The sequence below is a fragment of the Capsicum annuum genome, chromosome 12 (genome assembly GCF_002878395.1).
Source record: "Capsicum annuum cultivar UCD-10X-F1 chromosome 12, UCD10Xv1.1, whole genome shotgun sequence".
Lineage (NCBI taxonomy): Eukaryota > Viridiplantae > Streptophyta > Magnoliopsida > Solanales > Solanaceae > Capsicum > Capsicum annuum.
In genome coordinates, this window is record NC_061122.1 from 41,653,743 (window position 1) to 41,679,967 (window position 26,225).

General features: G+C 36.0%; 1 non-coding gene across 1 annotated transcript; it reads right to left on the minus strand.

The window, feature by feature from the left end:
* Positions 1 to 6,757: 6,757 nt before the first annotated feature.
* On the minus strand, positions 6,758 to 6,864 carry LOC124889871. The gene has a single exon (XR_007048784.1). It is a non-coding gene; the product is annotated as a small nucleolar RNA R71 (small nucleolar RNA).
* Between the last annotated feature and the right edge of the window lie 19,361 nt (positions 6,865 to 26,225).

The following is a 26,225-nucleotide window of genomic DNA, read 5'->3' on the forward strand; positions in this document are numbered from 1 at the left end:
TTAATTTATTGGCCTTTTCTTTTTCCTTTTTTTTTTTTTGCATTCTTGTGTTTTCTTTTTCTTTATCTATTTTTTTATTTCTTTCTTTTCGTTTTTTTTACTCTTCTATTTCTCTTTTTTCTTTTTTCTTTTTCTTTTCATTGTTTTTCTTTTTCAGTTTTTACTTTTTATTTTCCTCTCTACATTTTTTTCTATTTTTCCTTTTTAATTTTTTTATTTCTTTCTTTTTGCTTTTTTTTACTTTTCTTATTATTTTTTTCTTTTTCATTTTTTTTATTTTTGTAGTTTTATCTTTCTCATTTTTTTATTCTAGTTTATTTTTTTTTTATTTCTAAAATATATGGCTACATCAGGTACAAGTCATGAATGATAATGAAAATATCACGATTATTCATTGTATTTGTATTCGCACCATTATTTATATTTTTGTACACAGCTAGCCTATTAAAGGGGGGTTCGATCGAATCTCCTTCGAAGAAAAATTATATTATTAATACATGGTTAAAATGATTATATATTCTAGATGTTGAACCTCCTTCGATGAGTTTTTCTTCAGATTTTGAACCCTCTAAGCAAAAATTCTGGCTCTGCCTTTGTTTTTGTAAGCATTGATACAATTGTATTCGTATTTTATTGCTCACACTTGTATTTGTATGTATTTATATTCCACACTTGTATTTGTATTTTATAGTTCATGCCATCATTTATGTTTTATACAATTCACAATTGTTTTGAAAAAAATTATTTTGTAATTATATTTTATAGTTGACGACATATTGTATTTATATTTTGTGGTTTTATTTTGTTTGGATTTATATTTGTATTCTATTCGTGTCGATACATTTGTCACACCCTTTTTTTTACCGAAATGATATAGTTTTAAGTTTGAAAGGGTTTTTATTATTAAGTGACAAAAGATGAAATTTTATGTCGAAAAGAATTTTTTTTCATTTGAATTCAGAGTCGCAACTTGGCATAAGTCTAGTGTGCCAAGTTACCTTTGGAAATTCTTTTTTAAAATGATTTTTGACTCTTTTAAACTGATCCGCGAACAGAGATTCCAGTTAAGAAATTCTGTTGATCGAGGGGAAGGTGTTAGGCACCTCTTGGTCCCGTGGTTCGACCACAGTTACTTCGTAGAGTATATCAGCTAGTAGACACTATGAAATGTATAAACCAACAAAAACACACAAAGCAAGCAAGCAAACAAACCAAACCTAAACAAGTCCAAAGTCCAAAAAATAATGTCCAGTCCAATTTATTATAGAACAAAATGAAAATACTAAAATGAAACTAAACTATCTTAATTATGCTTTACCCGATGCCTCGGACCTTGATCACAAACATCTTTTGCATACAAGATACTTCGGGCCAATCCCTAGTGAATAAATATAATTTCCCTCAGGGCATTCTCCGGCCAAATGAATACAACGAATTCTAATGTGATAAAACAACAATCATTCAAACAAACATTCAAATATTCAACAATCCATTATTCCTAAGTTTTTTCTACCCAACCTACCATTTGCCTATCCATTTCGACTTATCATGATGCTATTATATTCCAACAACATCGATGTTTATTCCGAATTAAACCACTAACAACGAATCGAAACAAATACATATTAACTTTTATCAATTTCAATTTCCATCTCCCAACTAACTGATTTTAACTCTCGAGTGAGATATCATCATTTCATCACACAATTCGTGATCAAAAGGATCAACAATGAATCAAGATACACAACTATTCACCACCAACAAAGATCAACAAACACCCAATGTTCAATTCAAAGCATTGAATATAATAAACAACGAAATAAAAAGAAGGAAGGAATAGAATTAGACCTTAATGTTACTTTTATTCAATAAACTTGAACCGATTTCAACAGCAACGGGAGCCTCGTGAACCCATGAACCACGAACAGACCTCAAACTCGATTTCCGAAATCCCAAAGACAAACCCACTATTTTTCTGATGTTTGGGACGATTTTGATCAATTTTGGTACATCTTCGGTGAAATTCAGAGCAACCCGTGGACTGCTGTAGCTGATCAGTTTTTGGGGATAAATTTGAGCTAGTCACTATTTTTTATTTCGCAGGATCTCCGGCGAGCTCAGGCGGTGATGAAAAGAGAGATTGGTCGCTGATTTCAGCATTTTCACTAGGATCTCAAAATTTTTGGCGGTTGTGTCTTCCAGGAGCTGGAGCCGCTGCAATTTTTTGTGAATTCTCTCCAGAATTCTCTCTTCTCAATTTCTTTCTCTCTCTTCCGTGCCTCTCTCTCACTCGATTCTCTTTATCCTAGTATGTTTTGCTGTGTATTAAATGAAAATTAGGGAGTATATGTGCTATGGGTGTTACTAGGTGTATGTATCTTTCCCCTCCTCTCTCTGTATATGTGAATATGTGTGTGATGCGAGCATGGGATGAAGGAGTGTGCGTTTGAATTCTGGTGAGGTATGTGTATTTTTTTGGTGAGGTATGCGTATATATGTTATTGGTGAACCGTATGGAGGTGTATATGTTTACTGTTGTTATGTCTCTCAAAAGTGGAATTATGTGGAGTGTATGTATTCGTGTGAGGTGTATGTGTACTATGTGTATCTTCTCCTCTGTGTATTCTGTGGAATTGTGTCTATAATTGCCCAAAAAGGAAAAAAAACGTGAGGAAGGAGGTGTACGTTGGGTAGGGTAGGGGTATGGGATGGTAAGGTAGTAGGGGTAGGATAAGATAAAATTTGTTATGAATTTGTTGAGAGTTGGTTGCTATTTTTTTTGTCATTTTGTGAAAAAATTATCAACTAAAAGGGGGTGTATGGTAAGGTAAGTTAAATGAGTAAAAATATTTTTGGGGAGGGACAAAATTATGTGTTTACATCATACTCCCTTTGGATGTAAACACAAAGTGTTTTCATACAAAAAAGTAGACAACGAGATAAAATTTTATCCTAGTCATTATTCAAAAAGAAAGGAATAGAAGAAAAAAGGGCAATCAAGCCTTGATTTTGGGCATCCTAGCTAAGTTATGAGGGAATCGAGTCATACATATTTCAAAGGGTTGGAAGGAGAGGGACCATATCGAGTTGGAGAGTTGAGTGAGGCCCTATCAAGGTTTCGATCCGCGGTTTTGTTATTACATCAAAGTGAAAATTACAATTTAAAAGGATAAATGAAATTACAAAAGTCCTATCTATGCAGCTTCTTTTGGCTGTTGACTTGCTAGTTCATCACCCTATTCTCCAAGCGGGCTCCTAATTTGTAATTTTCTTACTCTGTTCTCAGGGCGAGCTCCCGACTTGTAATTTCATCACCTTGTTGCTTGGCTTTTAGTTTCTTCACCTTGTTGTTTGACTTTTAATTTTTCACCCTGTTCTCCAAGCGGGCTCCTAACTTACTATTTCTTCTATCTGTTGACTTTCAATTTTTTTACCTTGTTGCTTGACTTTTAACATTTTCACTTTATTGCTTGACTTTCAAATTCTTCACCTTGTTGGTTGAATTTCCATTTATTAGCCCTGCTCTTCAGGCGGGCTTCTGGTTATGATAGAAATCTCAATTTTCAAAAATAAAGTCTCATTTTTCAAGAGGATCCTAAATGATGCTTTCAATAACATGAATTTAATTTTTTCCCCAGTTTATCATCAAAAATCTTTTGTGAATGTCAAATCCAATCATAATTATTTACATATTGCAATGATGAATCAAGACTCTGACAAAGAAATGCATCTCTTGAGAGTAAGATTAAGTGATCAAGATTAGGAAGTGCATCTCCTATGAATTAAATTGAGGAATTTCGACTAGAAAGTGCATTTTCTCGAGATAAAGGTTTAAGTTAAAAAGTGTGCCACCTGATAAGGAAGTGCCTCTCTTAAGGGTTAAGTGCATTCGAATATAAAATGTGGCTTCTAGGAGTGAAGTTTCAATTTAGGAAATGCATCACCTAATAAATGAAATCTGAATTACTCAGATAAAGAGCTGCATCTCCTAGGGGGTGCATAGAAGTACTTGACCAGAAAGTGCATCTTCTAGGAGTAAAGGCTTAGTTAGGAAGTATGTCACCTAGCAAGCTAAAACTTGAACTACGCTGACAAGGAAGTGTGTCTCCTAAGGGTTAAGTGGAATGACTCGACTAGAAAGTGCATTTTCTAGGAGTAAAGTCTTAAGTTAGGAAGTGAACCACCGAACAAGTGAAAATTGAATTACCCTGACAGGAAAGTGCGTCTCCTAAAGGTTAAATACTCAACTAGAAAGTACATTTTCTAGGAGTAAAGGCTTAAGTGAATACCCACCCAGGAATTGTCTCCTAAGGGTCAAGTGAAATGACTCGACTAGAAAGTGAATTTTATAGGAGTCAAGACTTAAGTTAGGAAATGCATCACCTAACAAGTAAAATTTGAATTACCCAATCAAGGAAGTGCGTCTCCTTACCAATGTCGCTTCAATTACCAAAATAAGAAAGTGAGTCCCCTTACCAATGCCGCTTGAATTACCCAAATAAGGAAGTGCATCTCCTAACAAATGTCGCTTGAATTACCCCAAAAAGAAAGTGTGTCTTGATCTTGCGCATATTTTTATGCTCAAAGCACCAATATGCACCCAGATTTAGGCTTAGTTCAAGAACTTTTGTATGAATTCTTAAGTATAATTCAACTTTTATTCCGTTTTGTGCCTAATGGATATGATTAGTACTTTTAGGTTCAAAATCATAAAGAATTGTGCATAATTGGATACAACGAGAATATGGAAGTAGTGAAGGAATGCAAGAGACTAAAATTAAGCTGAAAAAAGGAAGCTGGAAAGTAGGAATCCTCATTTGAAGACACTCCGCATCGCGAGGATCAACAAAATAGCAATGATCAAATTCCAGTGAAGGTTCGCGAAACCACCGCGTCATGGAGAAGTTTTGTTTATCAGATTTGGATACTTGAAGGTTTAGCGAGTCGTGGAGGATGATTATTTTGCAATTGTCCCAATCCAGTGGCTCAGCGCGATAGTGGCGCATCGCGGTGAAGGTGCATTTTACAATTATCAGGGACTGCTTGAGCTCCATGATCTTCTAGATTTTAATGGAAAATAGTAATCGAAGTCATGGAGCGACACGCCGGGTGGACAAATCTGGAATATTTTAAGTGTTTTGTCCCAGTTATAAAAGGAAAAATCCAAGATAATGTGAGGGACTTTTTTAAGCAGAGCAGCGGCGGAAAAGCAGATTTTTCTCTCTTTTAAGGTTCTTAAACATTCTTCTAAATTTATTTATTCAAAGGATTGATTTGGGTATGATTTGTTACTTATTTTTGATGATGAATTCAAACATGAGTAGCTAAACAACCTATTTCTGGGGTTGAGGCTAAGAACATGAGTACTCTTTAATATTCTTATTCATAGTTTCTTTTTGGATTAACATATGGGTTGTTCTTGATTTCTTGAGCTTACTATTTTAATGATTGGACACCATTAGAATAAATTTATCTTTTTATGTGAATCCGGGAGGAGAATCATAGGATAGAACGAAGAAATTAGGGAGCAAGGCTCTTATTCTTTTATAAAATAAGGGATTTGAATTAGTATCTAGGATAGAGATATACCTAAAAGCCTTGCTTGGTTCACTTGCAAGAAGACAACTTCATGAATCTAGAAGATTTGTTGTAACTCTACGGGAGTTGTAGTTATAACATTCAATAGATAGAAGATTTGAGGTCGGGAGACCAAGATCGTGGTATAACCCTTGCGAACCATCAACCCGATAACCAATTAGACTGTGAAAAGAATAGAGAATCGTATGATTGTTCAAAATACCTTAACCCTGGAATCGTTCTCATTATTGATTACTACCGTTGCTTACTTTGCTTTAGTCATTATTAATTATTTCTTGTTTAGTAATTTACATTTTATTTATAGATTCATCTTAATCTTGATACAATCAAACACTTAATACTCAATTATCTTGAACTAAAGATTAAATAAATTTCTAGTTTATTGATCTTCGAGGGAACGATATATGACTTTCCAAGTCATTATAGTACTTGCAAGATCAAGTACACTTACGTGTGCGTAGAGACGCAACAAGTTTTTGGTACCGTTGAAGGGGATCAAATAGAATTAGTAAATTGCTTTAATTTTGTTTTTTTGATCATAAGTTTAAGTGTTAACAACTTGATCTTAGCGACTGAATTTTTGCAGGTTTAGCTGAACATTGGACTGGCTAGGGATAAAGAGTTAGTAGAGCCCTCTATAGAATCAAAAGTGATTTTTCATCAGAGACGAAGAGCTCAATACTACACTCAACAGGGATCGATGGAGGAAATACGCGATCCTATAGTTGCTGATCCAAATATTGGAAATGTTCCAGCTCTTGCTGTTCCAGCTGTTCCTGTTCAACCAGTCGCAAGACCTGTTCGGGAAGTGGCAATCCCAATTACACACCTTATGACTAACAGTATTCTGAAGCCTGAACTAGGAGGTTGATGGGAATTGAAACAAAATATGGTGCAATTATTGAGATCTGCGGGAGAATTTCAGGGACTTTCATACAAGGATCCGCAGCAGCACTTACAAACCTTCCTGGAGAGAAGCAACACATATATTCCTAAAGATATAAATGCTGATTATGTCAGATTAGCACTCATTCCATTTTCTCTACTGGGGGAAGCAAAGAGATGGCTACTTGCTAAACCATACCAATCTATCACTACTACATGGGAAGATTGTGCTCGAAGGTTTCTCATTCAAATTTTTCTATCTCAGAAAACTGCACGATTAAGGAGTGAGATATTGAGTTTTAGATAAAAATATAGAGAAAATCTCTACCAAGCTTGGGAGAGATTCAAGGGCATGCTCAGAAGTTGACCTTATCACCATCAATCGAATAATGTTTGGTGCATACATTTATAGAAGGCCTTGAGTCTAACACAAAGATTCTCTTAGATTCAATAGCAGGGGGTCAAGCTTTAAAGAAAACATATGAAGAATTGTATACCTTGCCGAATCAAATTGCACAAGGAAATCCTGATTGGCATGCAGACTCAAGCGCAGATTGCAGCAATACAGATTGCAGCAATGCAGAACTATATGACTACTCAGCTTAATAACTTAAAGTTGGGTACAACACAACCAGCAGCCACAATAAATATAGTTCAACAGGTATATTCATGGTGTGAAGTTTGCGGAAGTGGTGAGCATAAAGCAGATGCATGTTCTGTTAATCCAGATTCGGTCAACTATGTGGGGAATGTAAATTGTCAGGGTCAACAGAATTTTAGTAATACGTATAATCCAAATTGAAGGAACCACCCTAATTTTTCATAGGGTGGAAATCAGGTACAAAATACAAATCAGTATAAGGGAATAGTGCAACCGAATCCACAACCGGTTCAGAATAATCAGGCGACTGCTTTAAATAGTAATGTGGAGGAGATGCTTAAGCAACTTATGGCTCAACAAGCACAGTTTGTGGTGGACATGAAGGCTCAACAAGTATAATTTACAGCTGAGTTGAAGAGTCAACAATTACTCACAAGAAGTCTGGAGTTATAGTTAGGTCAAATCGTAGGATCGTAGAATACAAGGCCACAAGAAGCATTGCCTAGCGACATTGAGGCTAATCCTAAACAAGTGAATGCGGTCACAATCAGGAGTGGGCTGCAAACGAATGAGATGGTTCAGGAACAGAATAATCCCGTGGTAACTAATGATAGTTGCAAAAGAATGTAGAAGTAGAAGTAAAAGAAAAAGAGGCTAGTGAAGAGATTCGTGTAGAGAAGAAGAATATCCCCTTACCCTTTCCTCAAAGGGCAAGAAAGCATCAAGAGGAAGCCAGTTATAAGAAGTTTCTAGATCTTCTGAAAAAATTCCAAGTAAATCTTCCTCTTGTTGACATTCTGCAGAGTGTGCAGAAATATGCTAAATACTTAAAGGATATTATTGCCAATAAGAATCGGTTGATTGAATATGCTACCATTGCACTTTCTCAAGAGTGCACATCTAAAATTCAGAATAAACTGCCCATGAAATTAAAGGATCCTGGGAGTTTTACCTTGCAGATTACCCTTGGTCAAACTATTTGTGCACGTGAATTATGTGACTTGGGGCTTGCATAAATCTTATACCCATGTCATGGTACCGAAAGATGGGTCTTGGAAGCCCCAAATCCACAACTATTATGTTGCAGTTGCGGACAGGTCAGTTACTAGACCAGATGGTATTATTGAAGATGTACTGGTGCAAGTGGGATCTTTAATCTTTCTTGTGGATTTTGTGATTCTTGACTTTGAGGCCGATCCAGTTGTTTCATTTATTTTGGGATGACCCTTTTTAGCAACAAGGTAGTCACTCATTAATGTGACAGCTGGAAAAATGACAATGAGAGCACACGATAAAGTAGAGGTTTTTGATGTGTACAGAGAATTGAAATTGCCAGCCATATATGAGGATTTGTCCTCAATATTGGTTATTAATCTTACTTTGGATTGGTAGTTGCTTTGCCTGATGATCCATTAGAGCGAGCTTTGATGGATTATGATCTGCATGGGGATTCGAAAGCATTAAAGTTGGTCCAGGTTATGAATTTGGCTGTAATTGAGACAAATAAAGTGATGATCGAGCCTTTGAATAGACCAATTGGTCCACTACCCAGGCCTTTAGTTGAAGAAACTCCTAACTTGGAGCTTAAGGTTCTCCCCGCTCACTTATAATATATTTTTCTTGGAGATCAAGATACCTTGCCTGTTATTTTATCTGTAGGATTATCCGATGTATAGGTAAAGAAAGCTGTAGCAGTTCTCAAAAGGAGAAGAAAAGCAATTGTCTGGTAGATGTCTGACATTTATGAATTAATCCAGCATTTTGGATGCACAATATTTACATGGAAGAAGGGTACAAACCTAGAGTGCAGCAACAAAGAAGATTAAATCCTGTGATAAAGGAGGTGGTCCGAAAAGAGGTGATCAAGTAGTTAGATAGTGGTATTGTCTACCTAATTTTAATAGCAAGTGGGTGAGTCCGGTGCACTGTGTACCAAAGAAAGGAGGAATAACATTAGTGCCAAATGATGATAACGAGTTGGTTCCCACTGGTACAGTTATCGGATGGAGAATACGTATAGATTATCAGATGTTGAATGAAGCAACTCATAAAGATCACTATCCAATTCCCTTCATTGACCAAATACTGGATGGATTGGTAGGTCAAGAGTATTATTATTTTTTGGATAGGTACTTTGGCTACAATAAGATAAGCATAGCACCGGAAAACCAAGAAAAGACCACGTTCACTTGTCCATATGGTATGAATGCTTTCATACGTATGCCCTTTGGCTTGTGCAATGCACCTGCTATATTTCAAAGGTGTATGATGGCAATATTCTCAGAAATGGTGGAGGAATTTATGGAGGTATTCATGGATGATTTCTCTGTGTATGGGAATTCATTTGAAAATTTTTTGCAAAATCTCGACAAAGTTCTAGCTCGGTGCGAAGAAACAAACTTGGTGTTGATTTGGGAAAAGTGCCATTTTATGGTTAAGGAAGGAATTGTCTTAGGCCATAAAGTGTCATGCAAAGGGCTAGAAGTTGGCAAAGCAAAGGTTTAAGTAATTGAAAAGTTGCCTCATCCAGTTACAGTCAAAGGTGTGCAAAGTTTTTTGGGACATGTGGGGTTCTATAGATGATTCATTCAAGATTTATCAAAGATCGCAAGTCCCACGTGCAAATTGTTAGAGAAATAAGCCAAGTTTGAGTTTGGAGCTGATTTCCATGAAGCTTTTGAAAAGCTTATGAAGAAGTTGATGGAAGCACCCATTTTGATCGCACCAGATTGGGAGTTACCTTTTAGCTAATGTGTGATGCTAGTGATATTGCAGTGGGAGCAGTGCTGGGTAAGAGAAAAGAGAAGGTATTTCGATCGATCTACTATGCTAGCAAGGTACTGAATGATGCTCAAGTTAACTACACAGTTACAGAGAAAGAGATGTTGGTTGTGGTATATGCATTCAATAAGTTTTGATCCTACTTAATTGGTACCAAGGTCATTGTTCATACAGACCATGCTACCATTAAGTATCTTGTGAACAAAAAGGATGCAAATCCATGACTAATTAGGTGGATTATGCTACTTCAAGAATATGATCTTGAGGTACGTGATAGAAAGAGAGCTAAAAATCAAGTTGTTGATCACTTGTCACGACTAGAAAATCGAGACCATATAGTGGATGACTTTCAAAGTATCAAGGAAGACTTTCCTAATGAGAAGATGTTGTTATTAGAAGTAGTTGAGTTCCCATGGTATGCTGACATTGTAAACCTGATAGATTTTGGGGTGTATCCTCCTGAAACCACCTCACAACAGAGGAAGAAATTACTCCATGATTCTCGTGCTTACATTTGGGATGAACCGTACCTTTTCAAGCAGGGTCCAGATGGATTAATTTTTAGGTATATCCCAGAGGATGAATTTTTAGAGGTGTTATAAGATTGCCACTCATCTCCATATGGTGGACATCATGGGGGTGAGAGGACTGCGAGAAAAGTGTTGCAATCAGGTTTTTTTTGGCCGACTCTGTTTAGAGATGCAGTAGTATTTGTAAAGAGTTATGATCAATGCCAAAGGTTGGGTACTATAACCAGGTATCATGAGATGCCCCTGAATAATATTTTAGAAGTGGAAGTCTTTGATGTTTGGGGGATTGATTTCATAGGGCCCTTCCTACCTTCAAAAGATAATTTATACATTCTTGTTGCAGTTGACTATGTCTCTAAATGGGTGGAAGATATGGCGAGTCTAACTAATGATGTAAGAGTGGTACTTAAGTTTATGAAGAAGAACATATTTTCCAGATTTGGTACTCCAAGAGCAATAATTAGTGATGGAGGTACGCACTTTATCAACAGTTAGTTTAAGAATCTTCTTGCTAAATATGGTGTTCGACACAATGTGGCCATTGCATACCATCCTTAAACGAATGGACAAGTGGAAGTATCCAATCGGGAGATTAAGCAAATACTTTAGAAAACTGTGAATGGGCAGAGAAAAGATTGGGCGGAGAAGCAGGATGATGCACTTTGGGCATATCGAACAACATACAAAATGCCCATTGAGATATCTCCATATCGCTTAGTGTATGGTAAGGCGTGTCATCTTTTTGTAGAGTTGGAACACCAAGCATATTGGGCTGTGAAGAAGCTGAATTTTGAGATGACTACCACGGGAGAAAGAAGGTTATTGAAATTGAATGAGCTTAATGAGTTTAAACTCCACACGTATGAAAACGCCAAGATTTACAAGGAGAAGACCAAGCGATGGCATGACAAGCACATTAAAGTTAGGGAATTTGAACTCGGATAACTTGTGTTGTTGTTTAATTCCCAGATTAAGTTATTTTCGGGTAAATTTCGATTGAAATAGTCTGGACCTTTTGATGTGGTGGGCATGACACCCCATGGAGCTTTGGAGTTGTGGAATAAAGAGAAGACGGAGAAGTTTCTTGTGAATGGATAGCGTGTAAAGCATTATTGGGTGGATCATCCGGACAAGCACAAGGAATCTATCACTTTTTTTGATGAGTGATGATGAGCTGAGTCGTTCCACGATGTAAAATAAGGTGCTATGTGAGAGGCAACCCACACATGTATTGTAATAGATAGTTTAATTTTTGGCTTGTAAAATAAAAAAAGAAAACAAAAATACAAAAAGTGAGTCGTGCCATGACCAAAACTAAGGCGCTGAGTGGGAGGAAACCACTTTTACTTACAATTTTTATTGTTTTCGTTTGACATTGCAGGGAATTTCAAAGTGAAATGAGGAGATTACCACATTTGTGGAAAGCAATCAGGTTTGCAAAATGATTTGTGTAAGTGGGGATTTACTCAGGTAAGAAAAGAGTGAGAATTACATAAGGAATCTGAGTTTAAAGAATGGCGTGATGCATAACCGGGTATTTTGACAATTGTCAAATTCCAGTAAGGATACATGATTTCCACCGCGACTCGAAGAACTGTAAATTGAGAATTATCAAGTTCCAGTGGATTGTCGTGATTTTTAGCGTGATGCGAAACTTGGACAATTGACAATTGTCAATTTACAATGAGTGGACATGAATCTTAGCGCATCGCGGTGGGAAGTTAAATGGCAATTGGCCTTATCCAGTAGGTCTACGCGATCCTACCGCGTCGCGGAGTGGGCTAAAATCAGACTTAAATATTTCATTAACCCTAAACCGACCCGCCCCTTTATAAATATAACCTCACAAACCCTAAACCCTTTTATTTCAACCTCAGCACAACCCTCTCACTCCCTCTCCGATAAACTTCTACACTTTTTCATTTTCTTTTATCCTTCTCTCAATTGTTAAGGTATGTTCTCTAAGATTTATTTATTTATTACTTTTCTTGTTATATCTTGTGATGATTGATAGTGTTTTTAGGCATAATCTTGTTTCCCTCTCATAATAGTTGTAAATTTTAGCATTGCCTATGCTATTTTGTCAAATTTGTGACATCTTAAACTATTTGTCATTATTTTAAACTGATGAGAGCAAAATTGAATGGGTATTTGTAGTTGGTATTAGGGGGTAAATGTTTTTCACATCATAATTAAGCGGATGAGGAGTGTAAGGGTATCGTAGTTGGATGTGTGATGCTAGACTATTTAGGAAGTTAGTGGGTAACTTCGTTCCACTGTGCATATACCCTTATTGTCTGATATTAGTTGAGTTAGTAAAATTCTAGAATGTGAGATGCTATAGTAACATAATTTTATTTATAGTCTCGTATTGTGTGATTAGCTGGGAGTCGATAACATGATGTTTTGTGTTGAGGAAATGACAAGGGATGATGTGTCCCGAAGAATAATATAATGTCTTTGAATATTTTAGTAAGGCCTACACAAAGGAAAGTCTGAGTACTTTGGTTGTTAACGTAGGTGTTTGGATAACAACTAAGTGTGGGGTGCAAAGGCACCCGTAATGCACACTCAGTTTAGCTAATCCTCAGTTTAATATTCTTGCATGTTTTTTGTATTTTCTTAATCACAGGCATAATGGAATCACAATCAAGAAAGGGTAAGGCATAGACAGGACCTTCTGCTTCTGCTAGGAAGAGAAGCAGACCGTCTGAAGGGCAGTTAACTAGAGTGCCTAAGGCCCTCCACTTTAGCGGGGGCAGGTTCAAAAATTTGGCTTTAAGGCTGTACGAAAGGATGGGAAATAGTGGTATACTAAGCATACTGATGCTAAGTATATTCTGGAGGTCTATATCGATCGGGCTAGCTTGATGAGAGAGTGTCCGTTTATGGTTGGAGAATCGATGCACTCAATATGAATTGTATTTTCCATCAGCCAACTGAGTGTAATTTGCATCTTGTTATAGAATTTTATGCCAATGGGGACCCCAGCCATCCTGAACATTTGTTGAAGATTTGTGGGAAGGTGATTCGGTTCACAACTGCTGATGTTAACGAGTTGTTGGGTATCTTAGAAATGAACCCAAATTTTTTTTGATAGTTTATTGTTTCTCCTTCTTATACACACATCTGGCATTTGTTGTGTGTCCAGCGATCTTTAGACCGTTGGACAAGGCATCGAGTCACAGGTTTGTATTCTTCTTTCCCCTATGCTCAAATGAACAAGGAAACCAGAATGTGGTGTCGTATTGTATATGCATGCTTGATTTAGGGAAAACATATGATTGAGGTGACTAAGGATAGGGTATGTTTGATTTATGCCCTAATGTGTTATAATGTGGAGATTAATGTGGGGAGTGTAATTTTTTCGCGATAAAGAAGGCTAGGTGGGTTAAAACTTTGGATTTGGAGGTTTGGTGACTATATTTTTAAGAAGGCATAGGGTGGATGAAGAGGAGCTTGACTATAAACCCAAGGTAATCACTTTCCCTATGGATATAACTACTGCAAGAAGCACATCTGGGGAATCTGGCCCAATTTTTATTATGATAGAGTGATAGACAAGGACTGATAAGGTGCTAGGTAGGATGTATGGTCTCATGATGATGATGTCGAGAACAGAAGGCAGACTCTCTACCCTAGAGGAGCTCCATGCTATCGAGCTCGACTATCCACTTAGTTATCATACTAGAACTATGTTGAGGATTGGACCAAATTTTGTGGAGCCTGTTAATGATGATGTACCCATAGATGAAGCACAGGTATAGGGATTCCGATATGGAGTTTGATGAAGAGGAACAATCTGATGATGATGGAGCTGACGATGATGGTGATGATGTGGATGGGGCTCTTGAGGACATGGTTGCTATAGTCCTGTTTGAGTGATCAGGAAGTATACTGCCACCCTACCATAAGTTTAATTGGAAGCACTGGGACAGTTCTTTATTTTAAGTGTGGGGTAGTGGGTTTGTATTCTCTTGCATCTTTGTTTGTTATTCGACGGAACAATTTTATTTTTCTATTTTGATGTGTTTGTAAGTACTAGCTATTCGGAACACTGGTTTGTAATAGTTAGTAACTTTAAATTTTTGGATTGCAATTTGCCCTCTTTAGTATTTATCGCATATTGCTTTAGTTTAAAGTATTATGTTATTGTTATTTTTGCCCTCATTGGAAAGTTCAGTTTCAAGTAGTTACATTTGCTTTTGCCCTCTTTGGTAATTAGGAATAAACAGTCATAGTTAGTTGCCATCCGCTATGATAGATGGATGAAGACCGTCTTAAGGGGAGTGGTCGTGTGAAGTAAAGAAATTTAGGAGAACCTAATCACTATCTTAGAGGAGTGGGTGAAATGTGCCATCTTTGCAGTAATTGAAACTAATTCTAGTATCAATAAACATAAGAGTATTTTTGTTATTTTAAGTACTGAGGATTTAATCTTAATAAATGAAATTTGGTGTGTTGGCTTAGTTTTGAATTCAATAAAGAACATGATTGGGAACCTTTGACTGATTCCGTACATGCACTGTGAGTGTGAGGATTAGTATATATTCTACATGAATAGAAATGACTAGAACTTGCCCAGTGTGTCTACAAAGCAAAATAAAAGGTGTTGAGTGTAGGAAGTGATGTTGACATCCTTGTTTTTAACTTTAATAGACCTCCCTTGGTGCATAGTCTTAGTCAGCCCTATTGAGCCTTTAGCCTCTTTCTTTGGTAGCCTGTTATGAAGCCTTATTCTTTCTTTGCTGAATTGTAATTGATCCAAATAAGCTCCTAAGCATTTTTAATGTAAGACTAAGAGAAGATTAAGAGCAAAAATAAGAAAAGAAGGTAATCATTCGATGACCCCAAAATAGTTGTTATTGATGTTTGATGATGCTGGGTTAATTGGGAGTGAGTAAATAAAAATGTTACAATGAACCTGTTTTGGTCCTGGTCCAGTTGGATAATGTGCACCTTAATGAAGGCCTTTTCGCTTAAGTTAAGGTGGCTATAATAGGGGTGCGTAACATAAATATGGAAGGAATGACTAATACTCCCAACCTAGTTTGAGAAAATAAGCTAATTGAAAAAGGTGTTGACAAATGAAAGTATGGGGAGAAATAGAAGGATAAATTGGTGTTGGAAAACAGATTTAATTGATAGTTCTTGTATTAAAACTCTTAGGAGCAATAGTCACTATTTCTGTAACTAGTACCTACCGGTCCATAAGCCTTTATTACAACCCGAAAAAGACCAAGTTGATCCTTCACCCAAACATCTGACTATTAGTGGAGTAGGACACTAAGGGTAAGCTTATGGTTCGTTCACTAGCATATATGAATTCTTTGTTGAGAGCGAGTGATTTGATGTTGATACTTCCCTATTTTTGCATAGATATCATTGTGAGTTAATATGGGGAAATTTTCTTGAGTGAGGATACAGGGATAAAAGCCAGATTACTTATTGTGTTTCTTTGATTGAGTTTGCCAACATGTTGGAAATTCATTTTTGTGATAAAAAAATTTGTACTAAATTGTCTCATGTGCTAAAAACTATTTTGACAAGATGATGTGGGAATTTGTTATTGCAAAGTGTAAGTGCCCATGGCCACATAACTTTAAGATTGTGATGAAAAGAGGAAGTAATTATGTTTATGAATTCATGTTTTCGAGGACTAACAAGCTTTTGAGTATCGGGTGGTGATCTTGGGCAAATTTATATGCTAAAAACACCAATATACACCCATATTTGGGCTTAGTTCAAGAACTTTTGTATGAATTCTTAAGTATAATTTAGATTTTATTCCGTTTTGTGCCTAATAGATATGATTAGTATTTTCAGGTTCAAAATCATGAAGAATTGTGCATAATTGGATACAACGAGGATATGGAAGTAGTGAAGGAATGCAAGGGACTGAAATTAAGCTGAAAAAGGGAAGCTGGAAAGTAGGAATCCTTATTTGAAGGCACTCCATATCGCGAGGATCAACAAAATAGCAATGGTCAAATTCCAGTGAAGGTTCGCGAAACCACCGCGTCGCGGAGAAGTTTTGTTTATCAGATTTGGCGACCTGAAGGTTTAGCGCATCGCGGAGGATGATTATTTCGCAATTACCCTAATCCAGTAGCTCACCGCGATAGTGGCGCATCGCGGTGAAGGTGCTTTTACAATTATCAGGGACTACTTGAGCACTATGATTTACTAGATTTTAATGGAAAATAGCAATCGAAGTCATGGAGCAATGCTCCGGGTGGACAAATCTGGAATATTTTAAGTGTTTTGTCCCAAATATAAAAGGAAAAATCCAAGATAATGTGAGAGACTTTTTCAAGCAGAGCAGTGGCGTAAAAGCAGATTTTTCTCTCTTTTAGGGTTCTTAAACGTTCTTCTGAATTTCTTTCTTCAAAGGATTGATTTGGGTATGATTTGTTACTTATTTTGGATGATGAATTCAAACATGAGTTGCTAAACACCCTCTTTCTGGGGTTGAGGCTAAGAACATGAGTACTCTTTAATATTCCTATTCATAGTTTCTTTTTGGATTATCATATGGGTTGTTCTTGATTTCTTGAGCTTACTATTTTAATAATTGGCCACCATTAGAATAAAATTATATTTCTATGTGAATCCGGGAGGAGAATCATAGAATAGATAAAAGAAATTAGGGAGCAAGGTTCTTATTCTTTTATAAAATAAGGGATTTGAATTAGCATCTAGGATAGGGATATACCTAGAAGCCTTGCTTGGTTCACTTGCAAGAAAACTTCATGAATCTAGAAGATTTGTTATAACTCTGCGGGAGTTGTAGTTATAACATTCAATAGATAGAAGATTTGAGGTCAGGAGACCAAGATCGTGGCATAACCCTTGCGAACCATCAACCCAATAACCATTTAGACTGTGAAAAGAATAGAAAATTGTATGATTGTTCAAAAACCTCAACCCTGGAATCGTTCTCATTATTGATTACAATCGTTGCTTACTTTGCTTTAGTCATTATTAATTATTTCTTGTTTATTAATTTTCATTTTATTTATAGATTCATCTTAATCTTGATACAATCAAACACTTAATACTCAATTGTCTTGAACTAAAAATTGAATAAATTTCTCATTTATTGATCTTCGAGGGAACGATATCTGATTGTCCAAGTCATTATAGTACTTGAACGATCACGTGCATTTGCGTGTACGTAGAGACGCAACATGTCTCCTTACAAATTCCGCTTGAATTGCCCAAACAAGGAAGTACGTCTCCTTACAAATGCTGCTTGAATTACCCAAACAAGGAAGCACGTCTCCTTACAAATACCGCTTGAATTACCCAAATAAGGAAGTGCATTTCCTTACAAATGTTGCTTGAATTACACAAACAAGAATGTATGTCTCCTTACAAATACCGTTTGAATTACATAAACAAGAAAGTGCGTCTCCTTACAAATGCTGCTTGAATTACACAAATAAGGAAGTGTGTCTCTTTACAAATGCCACTTGAATTACCTAAATAAGGAAGTGCATTTTCTTACAAATGTCACTTGAATTACACAAACAAGAAAGTATATCTCCTTACAAATTCCACTTGAATTACCCACACAAGAAAGTGTATCTCCTTACAAATGCTGCTTGAATTACACAAACAAGGAAGTGCGTCTCCTTACAAATGTCGCTTGAATTACCCAAGGAAATGCTTCTCCTTACAAATGCCACTTGAATTACCCGAACAAGGAAGTGCGTTTCCTTACAAATGTCGCTTGAATTACCCAAACTAGAAAGTATGTTTCCTTACAAGTGCCGCTTGAATTTCCCAAACAAAAAATTTTGTATCCTTACAAATGCCGCTTGAATTGCCCAAGAAAATGTGTCTCCTTACAAATGCCGCTTGAATTACCCAAACAAGAAAGTGCATCACCTTACAAAAATGTATCTTGAATTACCTGTTAAGGTAACACGTGTTCCTATTTCATACAAAGAAAACTTGTGAGTTTAAAAACATGGTGGCTGGTTTTCGGCTTTAGCTTTCGCGACAATTGATCTTTCCCCTGTCACATTTAATCTTTCTTCCAACCATTAGCATATGTCATTGACTTGCTGTATCATTGACCCAAACTCATATTATTAAGAGTGACTCTGAAACAAAACACAGTATCTCTGCTTTGTCATGCTCCTCAGATAAACCCTTTTAACTTTGGGATTTCCATGAGATCCCAGACTTGTTTGTTGACAAAATTTCCTGCATGACTTATTTTGGCTCACAATCATGTCTCTTTCATGTGCTAGCCTTTTTTCTTACTTTCTGCAATTGAAGAAGTTTGTAGCTAGTTTTAAAATCTTTTCTCACTTTCTTTGACATTTGTTTGACTCAAAGACACAAGAAAAATGACTTTTCATGTGAATAAATGACTTAAGAAAGCAAAAATAGAAATATAGAGAAGAAAGAAAAGACAATGAATGTCCCCATTAAAATAGAGAAAAGGAAAATTTATTTGAAAACGCCAGTCAACTCTAATGATTATGACATGCATTTTGGATTAAGCTGCCTGATCTTTCCATCCAAACTTTCCACCAATTCTTCTTGAGTTAATGGCCTTGAAATTGAGTTGCTTTCTGAGGTTAATTACACTTATAGACCTCATTCGGCTAGTGGCACCTTGGAAGGTTTTCACCCACAAGTCTCTCTTATTTTCTTTCTCTCAGCTCACCATTGCCCTATGGTGTCTATAATGGTTTTCACCAATGAGACTCTTTTATTTTCATTTCTCTCAACTCAGAATCGTCTTATGGTGCCCCTGAGGGTTTTCACCTATAAGACTTTCTCATTTTTATCTCACTCTACTTACTATCGCCTTATGGTGCGCGTGAGGGTTTTCATTAATAAGACTCTCTCATTTTTATTTCTCTCCTGATTCTTTATGCGAAAATGCATCATTATATCCATTGGATGCTTAGTCTTAACATTCTCAAAGCTTGATCTAAAGGTATTTCTTTGGTTTTAATTTGGCTTTTGGATAGGGTTAGAAAGAAAGAATGGCATAAGGCCCAAACAACACTTGAAGTAAGGTGGGACTTACAACTTTTGAATCAACTCAAACAATGAAGATTAACTCATGCCCCGATTTCTATTAACTGGGCAATTCTAAATTGCTCATTTGATTGGACCGATTCCAAAGTAGGGCAGCCTATGTATCTTATCTCTGAGAGAGGAGAATGAGGTTACACATAGTTTTGACAACTCATTTTTTTGCTTGATTCTAATTTTTTATTCTCTTTTTTTCTGACTCTTTTCTCTTTGGGATTTTTTCCTGATCTCTATTTTCTTGACACTTTTCTCTTTTCTTTATTTTTGGACATATTTTTCTCTCACTTTTTTGAAACTTTTCTGACTCTATTATTTTGCTCGACACTTTTCTTTTGAGCTTTGGTGACTCTATCTAGATTCCAAAAGAGGGGTATGAAAGAAAATAACACTAAAGCTCAAATAGGGTAAACAAAGGATGACACAATATTGTGATAGCAGAATGAAATGCCTTCATCGTATCAATCCTTGAAAATACAAGTACACATCACGCAATATGAAGTGAAAGATGAAGATCATTTACGACACTTTAACAACACTAACTTTAACTAAGTATGTGTGTCACTTGTTCTTCTACACTTGTCAAATATACAACTTCACCTTTGTTGTACATCCCTCCCATCGAATGATCCATGCTTTCGTGGAGCTGATTATCTTCCTGTTTCTCTTGATATAGGGATCACACGTCCACTATTTGACCTAATTGAGCTATGCTTTTCAATTGATGACCAAGTTATTCTTGTGATTCTCAAAATAATTGCCTTAATTTTAAAAGAAGGCTTTAACATGGTCACCAAATGTCTTAACACGCTACCTATTTCTCAGATATTTTTTTTCTAACTTTAGCCCTATGATTCAAAGTTCATGCTCAAATTGGATTTTAAGATCTGGATGAAAATTCTACAAACATGTCATATTAATTTTCTACAAGCATGTCATATTAATAGAGCCAACTAAAATCTATTATGTAAAGAAAACAATCAAATAACATATGTTTAAAACACAAAGGGAAAAGGGACACTGCATTTAGTTGTTGAAAGATAGAAGAGTTTGAACATAAACGACAAAGGTACAAAATAAGATAGATCCTGAACTACAACCCTAAAATAATTCGGATAATAGAAAATAGAATAAAATAAACTACTAGACCTCTTCTTAGTAGGGAGAGGGGTGACTTCTCAATTGTTGAGTCTGACATCTTAGATAATAATTTGCATAGCATTATGATTAGAGCTTCCGCTACTGTCAGACACATTATCTTCAATAAATAAGTTCTGGATCTCCATGCTTAACTCATTTTTTCCCACATATTGTGCATTACTGTGCATTGATGAAGGATTTTGTGTGACCTTTGTAGTGTCAATGTTTTGTACGACGATCAATTTTTCTTGAATCATCCTTTCTATTTCTCTATTCAAAGTACAACAACCTTTAATACTGTGACCCTGAACATCAGAATGATATGCATATCGTATATGAGGATCAGAATTTCTTGAATGTGGATCAAGAGTACACCTAAAGAGAGGAGTGATCATGCCCAACTCACTCAATCTCAGGAATAAACTGGCATACGACTGCCCAATTGGTGTAAAATTATTCTTTGACTCTCCTCTTTGCAAACTCTAGCCTCGGTTGAAACTTGGACTTAGAAGTTCCTTGGTAAATATGTGGGGGTCGAGGATGATGTTGAGGGATCGGTGTACACCATTGTGGATAAGAAAATAGATAACCATACTGTTGTGCATTGTTCAAAGGATATCGAGGAACTAGAATGGAATATCTTGGGTTTTACAAAGAGGAACCTTATTGCAGGTGAGCATGTGGATTTGATGTGTAAGCTCGGGATTGAGATTGATAATATTGTTGAGTCGGACCTCTCAAGCTCTAGTTTGCCCCTGGAACGACGATAGGTACTTGTTCCTTCTTATTTCCTTCTGTCCCCCTCAACTGATAGCAATCCTTGTACCTATCATGATCCTCAAATTCTGATAACTCAAATTTAGGAGGGGGATTAACACTTGAAGACATGCCTCAGTCCTTATATGGAACATCTTCACCATTCGAAAGTCCTAAGAAACTTTTCATAGCATTTTTTGCACTTTTATTTTTCCAACCATTTTCTCTTGCTCTTCTGACATGCCAAACTTCTTGGTAAGAAATTTTGGTGGTCCTATTAACTTAAATATAGGATCGAGAGTATAACAGTGATCATAAAGAGTAGTGAACATGGGTTCACTAGTGGAAAGGGGAAGCACAACCGTTGGGTTGATATCCAAAGTGGGGGCCTTAGTAAAAGGTTGAGCAAAAAAATCATAGACGGTATGTGCTGTGTATGTGGTTGGCTTATACTGAGGAGTTAAATAAAAAGTGGTGGAAGTATTGGGAAGCATTTGATATGGAATGGATTCTGAGGCATGCTGTGGTGCATCAACAACAGTAGGAAATCGACTTTCCAATTGTGATGGAAAACTCAAGGGATTTACATGGTCAATAGAGGGAAATGGAGGAGGAGGAAACCCACTAGTTCAAGCTCGGTGCATTTCTGTCATTTGTTACCTTAATCTTAAAATCTCTTGCTTTAAACTCTCATTTTCCCGACTCTTTGTCTGATCCATGATGTCACTCTCTATATTATTGCTGGACACAACTAACTCTCCCTTGGATTTGGTGTGATATGAAGGGCCAGACAGAGTACCACAAACCAACCACCTTAAACTAACTGAACAAGAGAAAATAAATGTGCTAGAGTTCAACACTTTCTCAAAACCTTTTTGTTTTGCCCTTTTCTTTGGAAAAGATCATCGAACCCAGGAAGGGTGCCTACGTATCTCACTCCTAAGAGAGGAGAATCAGGTGTGTGTAGTTCATGAAGTTTGGCCACAAAATAACCGATCAACTCTTTTCTTTTTCTTTTTTCTTGAAACTTTAAGAAGAAGAGAAAATAACAAATTGTCAAAAGAATTGACGAAAATCTTTTTGAATTTTTCAGCTTTAAAATTCTATACAAAATGAAATCTATGATTACTAAATAAAAATGTTTTTGGATTTTCGATTTTGAATTTTATACGAAAATGAAACTTGAACCTATTAAAGAAAAATCTTTTTGTAGTGTTTTTTTTAGAAAATGGTCAAATACCCCCCCCCCCACCCCCAACCTTTACCCCAAATCCCAACTGCACACTTATACTTTGAGAAGGTCCTATGACCCCCCTAAACTATTTTAAAATAAAATTATTACCCCACCAATGCTGACATGGCAAGAGAGTATGTTTCACTCTCTTTAAAGAGAGTGAGAACGAAAATATTTTATTAAAAAAATATTTTTAATATTTCTTTAAATAAATATATATAATTTTAATTATTATTTTTATTTCTTCTTCTTCTTCTTCTTCTTCTTCTTCTTCAATGGCATCCAAGAACCCATCAATGGCAATTAATTTTTTTTCTTCTTCAATGGCATCCAAAAACACATCAATGACATTTCTTTTTATTTTTCTTCTTCTTCAATGGCATCTAAGAACTCGAGTTACGTGATAATGTTGAATCAATTCAGGTCGAAAAATAAAGTCACCAGAATTTTGCGACGCCATCACTGTCGCGACGCCATCACTGTCACGTCACCATTTTGTGAAAATCAAATATTTTTTAGACATTAATTGTTGATTTGATTTTGATAATATTACATATCGTGTGAATTCCATATGATTCATTATGCCATTGAAGAAGAAGAAGAAAAGAAAATAAGAGGAAGAAGAAGAAAATGATGATGATGATGACATGGCATGATGTGGAATTAATTTTTTATAGTAAAAAAAATGATATATGATGTGGAATTGCGTGGCATGACATGTGGCAGCGCGTGTAGACCACAAATCAAAATAAAATCTGGGTATGAGTTTTTAGAAGGGTATATATTCCACTTTAAAATAGTTAGGGGTGGGGGTAGTAATTTCATTTTAAAATAGTTCAGAGGGGTCATAGGACCCTCTCAAAGTATAAGTGTGTAATTGGGGTTTGGGGTAAAGGTTGGGGGGGGGGGGGTATTTAACCATTTTCTCTTTTTTTTTTTTAAAGATGTATATGACACCTGCTCTAAATGCAGATTGAAGAAAATCTTTTTTGGATTTTTTAAATAAGATCATCGAAATGGCTGTCTACGTATCTCACTCCCAAGAGAGGAGAATCAGGTATGCGTAGTTCATGCAGATTGGAAAGTTAAGGATTAAATGACGAACTGAACCCTGACTTGAGAGACACGACCAAAGACAAACGATCAACAATGTCAAAATTTTTTTTTTTGGGTTTTTTAATTTGATACTTCACATAAAAATGACACCAACGACTATGAAATAATTTTTTTTGATATTTTCGTTATATGAAATGTATAAAACTTCTACCGTCTTTTTTTGAAATTTTCTTTTATAAAAAGCTACTATTGAAAAAAAATCTTTTTTTTTTTGAAAATTTTGAATTATGAATGCTTACAAAAGGAAACAAAAGAAAAATCTTTTGATTTTTTATTTTTTTATTTTTTGAGTGCAAAAGGTAAAAAGTCTTTTTGAATTTTTGGATTGTGAAAAACAAAAGTCTTAAAGAACTCTAAAAACTATGAAACTCTTTTTCTTGACTCATTTTTTTATTTCTTCATTTTCCTCGCTTAAACACACGCTCCTTTAATTCTAGCACATGTTTTTTCCAAATCAGTCCGTCAAATGACTCTATTATTCTCAAAGATGCAACAATTAGCACGTAAGAATTCTTTAGGGGTGAGTCTCCTACAAAGGACCAAGTGGGTCCCGCTCGATCTTTATATGATGCAGATAAACATGACCTAAAGGTTAACCTAGACTGGGGTCCACTTACAAAGCTGTTCGAGTGCGCATATGGTCGATAATGGCTGGGATTTCTTTCTACCTACTCCATACATCCAATGTCCCCGCCTCCTAAAATAAGGGTGATTCAACTAAAATTCGTGTACACGACGTGTACTTCGGAACTTGTTGCAAAAAAATTAACTCAGGATAATATATATATGCCAGATATAAAGCCGTAACATATAAAGAAAAACTATAAGCATATAGCACATATGCATCCAACAATGATTAAGCAATAACACAAAAAAAATGTTTATACACCTATAGTGTCAAACTAAGCCGATACAACTCAAAAATAAGCTCGAATTCTGAAAATTTTCAGCAGAGTTGCCAGAGTTGTCACACCCCCTTTTTTATTACCAAAATGATATAATTTTAAGTTTGAAAGAATTTTTATTATTAAGTGAAAAAGATGAAATTTTATTTCGAAAAAGATTCTTTTTCAATTGAACTCAGAGTCGCCACTTGACATAAGTCTGGTGTGCCAAGTCACATTTGAAAATCCTTTTTCAAAATGATTTTTGACTCTTTTAAACTGATTCGCTAATAGAGATTCTGGTTAAGGAATTCTATTGATCGGGGGAAGGTGTTAGGCACCTCTCAGTCCCATAGTTCGACCACGATCACTTCGTAGAGTATATCGTCTAGTAGACACTATGAAATGTATAAACGAACAAAAACACACAAAACAAGCAAACAAACAAACCAAACATAAACAAGTCCAAAGTTCAAAAAATAATGTCTAGTCCAATTTATTACAGACCAAAATGAAAATACTGAAATAAAACTAAACTATCCTACCTATGCTTTACCTGATGCCTCGGGCCTTGATCACGAACATCTTCAACATACAAGATACTTCGGGGCACTTTTCAATGAATAAATAAAATTTTTCTCGGGGCATTCCCCACCAAATGAGTACAACGAATTCGAATGTGATAAAACAACAATCATTCAAAAAAAATTCAAATATTCAACAATCTACCATTCCTAAGTTTTGCCTACCCAACCTACTATTTGCCTATCCATTTTGACTTATCATGATGCTATCATGTTCCAACAACATCTACATTTATTTCGAATTAAACCACTAACAACGAATCAAAACAAATATGCATTCACTTTGATCAATTTCTATTTCCGTCCCCCAATTAACTGATCTTAACTCTCGAGTGAGACATCATTTCATCACACAATTCGTAATCAAAGGGACCAACAACGAATCAAGACATACAACTATTCACCACCAACAATGATCTACCAATACCCAATGTTCAATTCAAAGCATCGAATATAATAAACAACGAAATAAAAAGAGGGAAAAAATATAATTGGTCCTCAATGTTACTTTTATTCAATCAACTTGAACCAATTTCAACAACGACAGCATCCTCGGGAACCCGAGAGCCTCATGAACCCATAAACCAAAAACAGACGTCGAACTTGATTCCCAAAATCCCAAAGACAAACTCACTATTTTCCCAATATTTGGGATGGTTCTGATCGGTTTTAGTGCGTCTCCGGTGAAATTCAGAACATCCGGTGGACTGCTATAGCTGATCAATTTTTGGGGATGGATTTGAGCTAGTCACTGTTTTTTATTTTGCCGGATCTCCGGCGAGATCAGGCAGTGACGAAAAGAGAGATTGGTCACTGATTTCAGCATTTTAAGTGGCATCTCAAAGTTTAGCAATTGTGTCTTTTGGGAGTCGGAGTCACTGCAATTTCTGATGAATTCTCACTAAAATTCTTTCTTCTCGGTTAATTTATCTCTTTCGCACCTCTCTCTCACTCAATTCTATTTATCCTTGTGTGTTTTGATGTGTGTTGAATGAAAATCGAGGAGTATATGTGTGATGAGTGTTACTGGGTATATATATCTCTCCTCCTCATCTCTAT